This window comes from Coffea arabica, unplaced genomic scaffold, assembly GCF_036785885.1.
Source record: "Coffea arabica cultivar ET-39 unplaced genomic scaffold, Coffea Arabica ET-39 HiFi ptg000119l, whole genome shotgun sequence".
NCBI classification, from domain to species: Eukaryota; Viridiplantae; Streptophyta; class Magnoliopsida; order Gentianales; family Rubiaceae; genus Coffea; species Coffea arabica.
This window is the reverse complement of record NW_027266257.1, coordinates 7,630-15,764: the sequence shown is the minus strand read 5'-3', so window position 1 is coordinate 15,764 and position 8,135 is coordinate 7,630. Positions and strand designations below refer to the sequence as shown.

At 45.2% G+C, this 8,135-nt stretch overlaps 1 pseudogene; it reads right to left on the bottom strand.

The window, feature by feature from the left end:
• Positions 1-1,965: 1,965 nt before the first annotated feature.
• LOC140032824 (large ribosomal subunit protein uL2mz, N-terminal part-like) lies at positions 1,966-7,360 on the bottom strand (annotated as a pseudogene).
• Between the last annotated feature and the right edge of the window lie 775 nt (positions 7,361-8,135).

The following is an 8,135-nucleotide window of genomic DNA, read 5'->3' as shown; positions in this document are numbered from 1 at the left end:
TCAGAATAAAGGATGTAGTTAGTCTTCGAATATTACACCTTCTCTTATCTTTCTCAAAAAGGGGGCTTAGGTCGTTCAATTAAGATTGATAGATAATTGGCAGTTGGCAAGGAACTCTTCTTTCGAGTGAAAGGGAGAGCAATCAACGCTATGGCTACTTTAGGACAATTCCCGCCTTAGGACCCCTACTGTGACAACAGCTACTACGCATACTACATCAGAAAAGGCTATCGACGAAAGAAACCTTTATCAAGCATATCACCATGACCTGGTACCTTCACTTTTCGACATCCATAACGGATTAAGAAAAAGCGTTCTAACACCAGTTAGACAGCCTCTGAATGTCTTAGATAGCTGTAAGTGTTTAGGGGTGTAGCTGCGGCTAAGCGAAGCAACTAGTTTACTAGTTTGCCAGTTCTGAACAAGAAGAACAACTCGCTAGCTCCAGTTACCACTCTCAAAGTCGAAAGAGTCAACAAGCAAAAGGCACAAACAAGGGCTAGAGCAGTTTCTCAGCTGACTACAATGGAAAACTACCTCCTAGGGCCGAGAGATGTGCTTAAGCTGATACAAAAAAAAGCGAGTTAGCCGAGTCAATCCCATTCGTATTCGTTTTTGCTAACCATCGGATTTGCGGCATCAATGCACTAACTCCTTTCAAAGCATTTCGAAATCAAATGTATTTTGAAAACCACTATGCATCCCCTCGTTAGCTGCTTTAACCGATCTTGTCCTTTGTACAGTAACCGCTTAACAAAGGCATTGTTAAAATTCTAGAAGACGCATTTGAAGTTTTAAAGAGTTGAAAAGGCGTAAGGTAAATAAGGACCCGTTCACATTTACTAATACGGATCCGTTCGCGTAAAGAAGGGAGGGCCGGCCGGCTCCGAAGAAAAAAAACTCATCTTATCGTTGTTTTTCTTTGTTTTGTTTTTGGCAGGCTAATATTTGCTTTGGTTTTGGCTCTTCCCCTTCATCTAATCATTTCAAATCGAAGCCTTTTCGTGGCATATTCCGAAAGAAAGAGGGAGAGATCCATCCTTTATAATAGGATGTTACGCCCCACCAAGAAAGGGAAGCTATTTACTTTTTTTTATATCCCTATCGCCACGTTCAAGCTCAATCCCAACTGTCGAAAGCTGTCCTGTTAGTTCAAATCGAACGAGTCTGAGAATGATTCAATACCAAGGAGATAAGCTAACTCTTACTTAAAGAGCCTCGCTTCCTTACGAGGGTTTAAGGAAAGCAGTTCGTTCAGAACGACTTTCACTTCCCGACTAAAAAGGGGATGGAAATAGACCTGAAAGGACTGGCTTGCTTGAATGGGAATGACTGCCGAAGCCACTCTAGGCGATTGGCTTGCTTCCGACTTCTTACTCTTTGGCTTCTTGGATTTGAAGTGGGAATCTTAGTCATAGCCTTTCTAAGTTCGGGCTTTTAGGTAGCTATCAGCTCTGGAGTGAATGAGTCCCTTAATTAAGAAAGTTGGTCTAAACACCCCAGCCCACGTCGGTGGCATAGAGCAAGAATTTCACTTTTGATTGCTTGCTTCTGCGGCCTTCTTCTATGAATAAAGGCTGGGTGTACGTACTGAAATGTAGCAGAAAGAAAGGTGTGAGGTTCTTTTCTATAAAGTCTGCCGGTGGAGAGGAATTCATCTCAAATAGAAAGCACATTCTATGAACGTAGTCCACACCCCACAAAAGAGAGATTCTCCATCTTGCCAGAAAAATCCACTTCTGCTTCAACTTTCTAGAAGAAAGAATTGATTGACGAATCTCCGGGTTAACTCCCCCACTAACCGAGAAAAAGACTGCATTTTTCTATCTATTTCTAGCTGGGGAAGACCTACACCAGACTTTACTAGCTTATAAACGTCCAGTCAGGGACTGCTCTTGATTTGATAGTCCACTTTCTTTTTCTAGCGGAACTGGAACTGGCTTTGGATCCACCATTGCTTCCTGCTTTCGATTCCGCTTCTTAGCAGCCACCCAGTCTTTCTTGTACCTTATTAGGCCAGGCCACCCTCTCCTTAATGGCCACACCATATAGTCAGGATGTTTCGGGGCTTCTTTCGTACCGATACAATCGAAAGTTGCCGGAAGGCTGCAACAATACTCTTATTATTCTTTCTTTTTGCCCTTCCCCAGTTAGAATTCTTGTTCTCGAATCAGCAGTTCTTCCAAGCTCAACTCTGGCACTGTCAAATTGCTACCTAATCTCCCCAAAAGCTTGTTCCGAGCATCTCCTTCCTCTGACATGTTGGCAGTTTAGGCTGCCTTAACTCCGGCATCAAGGAAAGAAAAATCCAATCTTTCTTTTTATATACGAAAATGTAAAAGTCAAGTTGCCGATCTCTAAAGAAAGCAAGCTAAAGTAAGGGGGTCCGACCCCACTAACCGATCTCCAGCTTTCTCGTCCCAGTTTTCTTTTTGTTGTATTTGTATCGCACGGAAGCGATGAAAGCTTTTTAGAGGAAATCCAGTGGCATACAGACAGACTCAAAACTTGACTTGATATTGGTCTTCAAAGGACCAATACTCTAATAAAAGGGGGAAACACTCTTTCTAAAAAATCCACTACCCGGCTGCTCTATGTATCAGCGCTAGAGACGTCGGTAGTCTCAAATTCGTCCCTTCCCCCACTCTTTATTGGCCCCTTTCGTAGAAATAGAGTAGTCAAAGTAATTGCGTTTCTCACTGAAGGCAGCCTTTCGTCACAAGCTGGATTTGAACCAACACTTCAGGTTAAAAGACATGAGCGACAACTGAAACCTGCGAACTACCTTTTATTCGATTTGTTACTTTTGGTAACCCGGTTCGCCCTTTACAAAAAAAAAGACTAGTCCGGGGGGCTCCTCACCCATCCACACTTCTTCGAAAACCCCTTTCCCATGTTGCCTGTCAACGAGAATTGGTACTTTTGGGTCATCAACAGAGGCCCCGCCCACCCCACCCTTTTACATTCTTGATCTATTTTGACCCAAGTTTCATTTTGTTCTAGGTCATTTCGAAATTGTAGAAGGTAAGCAATTCTAGACTCTTCGTCGATGTCGTCGACATCACAAAGAAACTGGACCGAGTGCCTGATATTGGACAATTGGACTTCGTCTTCTATGCCGGAAGCCCGAGCGATTTCCTTCAGCTCGATGAACAATATCGTGTAAGAGTTTTTTACACTCGGCCTTTCTTCGCTGTGTGAACAAGGTCTTAGTATGTATGGGCAGGTCGCAATAAGTGGCTGGTCGAAGGTTTAGACCAATCGCAATTTATCACCATCTTGCCCCGCTTCCAATTGATGACTGGCTATTATATAAGTGTTGACCTAAGCCCTGTGCTGGGGCTCGGCTCCCGAACCGTACGTGAGCTGCCTCGTACGGCTCTTCCTAAGAACTTGAAGCCCCATCTCTCTAACTAGAAAAAAATGAATTTACAAGACAAAGACAAAAAAGACTTTTTCAAAAAGCCTTCGCCCTCCTATTCAACGGGGCTATTAGAGAAGCAGCTTCGTTCCTTGACTTCTTTGCTCAGTCAAGCTTCCTTGTTCCTTAGTGTAGTCTCGGTCCATAGTTTAAGACTCCGTTCCTTATAGCCTAGTCTATATCCCACAGCTGACGTGACTCCGTACCGACGCCTTTCCCTTTGTATACGGCTAAGTGACTTCGTAACCTTAACGTACTTTCTTTCTTACTGTAGCATAGGCCTTCGTCGGGCTTTCGTCCCTTCGCCTATAGATGGCGGCTTGGCTTCGCTATCGCTCATGACTTGGTATAGAGCCGTGTAGTCGCTTATAGAATGCCGACTACTATTTATTTTCCACTTAATATAAGGGAAGGGGGGAGGGAAGCGAAGCTTAGCGAGCTTTATAAGGCCGACCACTACATAAGTCGCTGGCGGAGAAAGCTCTTCGAGCTTCCCTTCATTCGTTGCTAAGCCAAGGTCCCCAGGTCTCCGAGTCAGCCCGCGCTTTTTCGAAGAATCCTGCACACCATGGGCATACGGCTGGCAGGCCTTCCCTTTCCGCCGGAGCTTCATGGGCGTTGCCCCCGTTCCCCAATCAGATGTTTGGATGTGAGCTATACTCCGCGAGGAGCCAACCGGGCGTATGGCCTTGCCTTGCCATTTGACCTCTCTTCCCGTGTGACTAGAATGCTCAGTGACAACCTCTCAATTGTCACCGCCTGGCCTCTCTTGCTACCACGGTAGCACCTAGTGTGGTCAGCACCAATCGTGTTCGGGCAACGAAGCTTACACTCATTCACATTGGTTCATCCTGCCTATGCCCTGGGCCTTTTGCTCTTCTAACGTAAAAGGTGGCCGGCCATTCGTCAAGGCCCAGAATCCGCTGGACATCTCAGCGGCGGGATTTTGATACCCGCATCCGATCGAAGTTCCATTTTAGTGCCCCCCTAACATAAAGGAGAGCTGTTTCTAGGTGGGTCGCTTTGCGCAAGACATTGCTTAGGACCAACGGGTCACACGACAGGTGCACGATCCACTTTGCACGTTCCATCCTTCGTCCCTTCGCCTATCGGCTTGGCAGGCAAGCTACCTTGATCCATCTTCGGCTTCGATTTGTTATGCTCAGAAGCTCCAACAAGCCCTAAAGTCTCTTGCCGCCTAAAACTCTGCCAAGAGAGCGCTGCTTTACGTTTGATCCTATGTGCCCAGAGAATGCTATGCGTTCTCCACTTTCGGATCTCGCAAAGAGAGAACGTGTTTTTTCCTCTGACTTCTTCATTCGCGGAGCGAAGAAAGCGGGCTTTGCCCCAGCTACGGCTATCCTTGGGAAAGCAAAAGAGCTTACCGAAGGAAAGGGATGCAGTCTCTCCCTTGGCTTTTGGAGAGGAGAATGCAGAGAAGAAAAGGTCCCTTCGCGCAAGTTTTTTTGCTTCCTGCGCCCTTACTAGTAAAGGGGGCTCTTCGACCAAGAAGGCATTCTGGTAGGAAGGCCGACCACTACATAAGCCGCCATCAGTCCAGGAGAGAAGCAAGCTACCTTTCTTTGATCCACCTTCCCCGGCAGGGAAGAGAACGAAAATGGACCGCGGATGGCGGTCGTGGTAGATTCTCGAATCTTACGCGGGGGAGCGAACTCTTCTATCGTGTTGCATTTCCTCTTGCGGACCCCCTCTTTCCATCGTACTAGAGCCGATTCGAGAAGAACGATTAGGGTCATATTCTATCCTTTCTACAATGCCCATAAGACGAAGTGCTTCGTTTCAGATCAATTCTTCGCTGCAATCGCTTCGATCCACCCCCTCGGTGAAAAACCGTAATACGCCCTGAGGAATTTCTACCAGCAGACCTCCCTGTACTGAAAGTGAATTGTCTAAGTTCTCTCCTCTTTGTCTCATTGTCTATCTCGTAATCATTCGATTCCGTCCAAATTAGCTCCTACTCCTACTCCTTCTCCTCCTTCATCCTCCTTGGTCCTTTTGACATAACACTTTTCGGCCGCTTAAGAGACTGACTATCTCTCTCTTTCTATCTTTATATGCAATTTCTTTATTTAACTCGAAGAGTGACTACTGATTTCTGCTTGTAGTTCCTCTATCGTTAGTGTACTCGTGGGACTCGGTAGGCAGAAAGGAGCCGAAACCTGTGTCCCACGCTAAGCAGTTTGCGTGGTTGTCCTCATAGTTAAGTACAGAAATCAGTTTAACTACAACCCTTTTTTGACTGTTTTTTCCTTGTTCGACTAGTAGCAGGTATCGTCTTACTAGTAAAGTAATTGGACTAACGTCCAGCTCTTTCCTTGCTATTTCCCTGTTTTCTCTAATCTACGGGGATCTCTCTAAATAGCTTATGTAAAGTAGAGTTCCATCCTCCCCCGATGCTTCCTTTTGTCGAATGAAAGCTTCTTCACCTCTGCTTTGAAACTCGGGCATTCCTCCGTAGGGCAATCCTTAGCTTCTGTGCTTGCAGTCTGCCATAGAGGTGAAAACTCATCACCATGAAACTAGTACCCGTAGTACCCCTTGCTGACTTGGAGGAGTATGAGAAAGCCCCGATTCCCGATTCGATCAGTGATCGTATGTAATAGATTGGGCTGCTTCCTCGTTTGAGGCTGCCCGCTCCATAGCCTATTGTCTTGGGAAAGTGGCCTAGCTAACCATTCTTTCGAAGAGAGTTCTGCGATTTCCCTCTTTGGTGGCATCGTATAGTAAGATCCCCCCATCTCGCTTATGTGAGCATTTCGGGCTGTTATTGTGCGGTATCCGCTCTTGGGCTTTGCTAACTTCATCTAATATGTTCTACGCTCGGAGGTGCGGGAACTCTCTTTACCCCCCATGATATACCTCGTTCACTCTTCCTGGGCGGACCGGCAACTTTTTTTTCTAGAAGTAAGAGTTTTGCCTGGATTTTGAGGCGGACCCTTTGGAGGTGACAGCCTTGGGATTGACGGGGATCTTCTTTTCGAATCTTTTCGGTTTGAGGTTGTTGCAGTAGCCACTTCGGCTTTGGGACGAACCGACTTTAGAGGTTGTTGATCCTGATGAAGTAATTGATCCAGCCTTAAAAAGCGTAAAAGCCTTCATGGGAGCTTTCTTAACAGCCAGTGAAGTACCAAGTGGGTGGCTTAGTGCTTGTGAAGCTCCTTCCACAACAGTTCAAGTCATGAAGGAAGGTGCATAAGAGGTTGGTGCGGAAGTACGAAGGCCCATTCAAGATCACCAAGAGGATTCTCAAGGTTTCCTATCAATGGGAGCTGCCCTCCTGACTCAAAATACACTCCGTCTTCCATGCAAGCTGCTTGAAGCTCTATCATGAAGACATGGAGGACCCTAGCAGAGGGCTATCAAATCGAGCGCCTACTGCTGTTGTTGATTCCTGTGACAAAGAGGCGGAGTACATTATTGCGGACCGACAGTGCGGGGACGTCATGGCGTGCCTCCTTACACCGAGTATTTGGTCAAGTGGAAGCCCTTGGGTGAAGAGCTTATAATACGCCTTTACCTCGCCTTCTAAGGCTACAGAAGTGAAATAGGCTTTGTCTCCCTCTTTACCGAAATAACCTGTTCGAAAAGAGCTTACCCAAACCGAACATTCTTCCCTTGTTTGCAGGGAGCTAGGACAAACTATTGAATCGGCCATAGTGGAGCGCTTCTTCAGTGATTTAATCACATTCCAATTCAGTTATATTTTGTTTTTTCCAAAGCTTCCCAAGAGCGGACCCGTTCTAAGATGGAATAAATGCTTTGGGGAATCGATAAAGCTTAGATTTTTTTTACTTGAGAACCAAACTTCAAAGCAATGTCTTTAACTATTTCATCTATAGTTGCTCGCATGTCAATTGCATCAGAGAGTTTTTGGCTCGCAAAGAGTCCTATTGGCAGTAAGAACTGCAGCCACTTCATCCTGAACACTCTTATGCTGAAAGACTATCAACAGTAGGCAATCGGATCGTAATCACTCTAGAAATAGAAGCTTGGTAGACGTTTGAATATTGTATCACGAACTGGAAAAATAAATAATCGCTTTTATGTCTATTTTTGTTTCAATGAAAATTGAGAAGCTCTGTCTTTCTTCAACACTAAGCATTTAAACAGAAAAAGAGGCATCTTTCTTTTCCCTTTCGATTCTCTTATTCCGTTATCCTTTAGTCGGATTCTCTAAGGTGCACTTGCTTTTCCTGGACTGATTAGATTGAGTTCTTTCCTTCTGTGGGTTTGACTCACTTTCGTAGTCTCTCATTTCATTCCTCCCTACCCTCTATCGTAGTTATTTTCGTATGAAAAGGAGTCCCGTAACCTTCTAATCGGAGAAGGTGCATTTCCTTCTTACTTTATGCTTTAACAGCCTTTTCCACAGCAATGAATTCTTTTTTCTTTTTTTCTTCAGCTTGAGACTGTGGTAAAGTCTGGTATTGGTTTTGAGGTGATGGTGGAGTCCAAGGAAGCAATCCAATCAGCGAGGGGGTCGAATCAAAAACCCTTCTTTTCTACGCTTTCTTCTATTATGAAATGGAGAGTTAAGTTATAGGTACTCCTGCTACTTTTAAAGCAAGCTTTTTACCTAATACCTAATAGGTGCCAACAGCTTCCCTTACTAATGAAAAATCGAGGCAGGCAGAATAAAAAGAAAAGGTTGGGAGTTCAGGTAATTCAACATATCTGTCTCGCCCTTATCCTG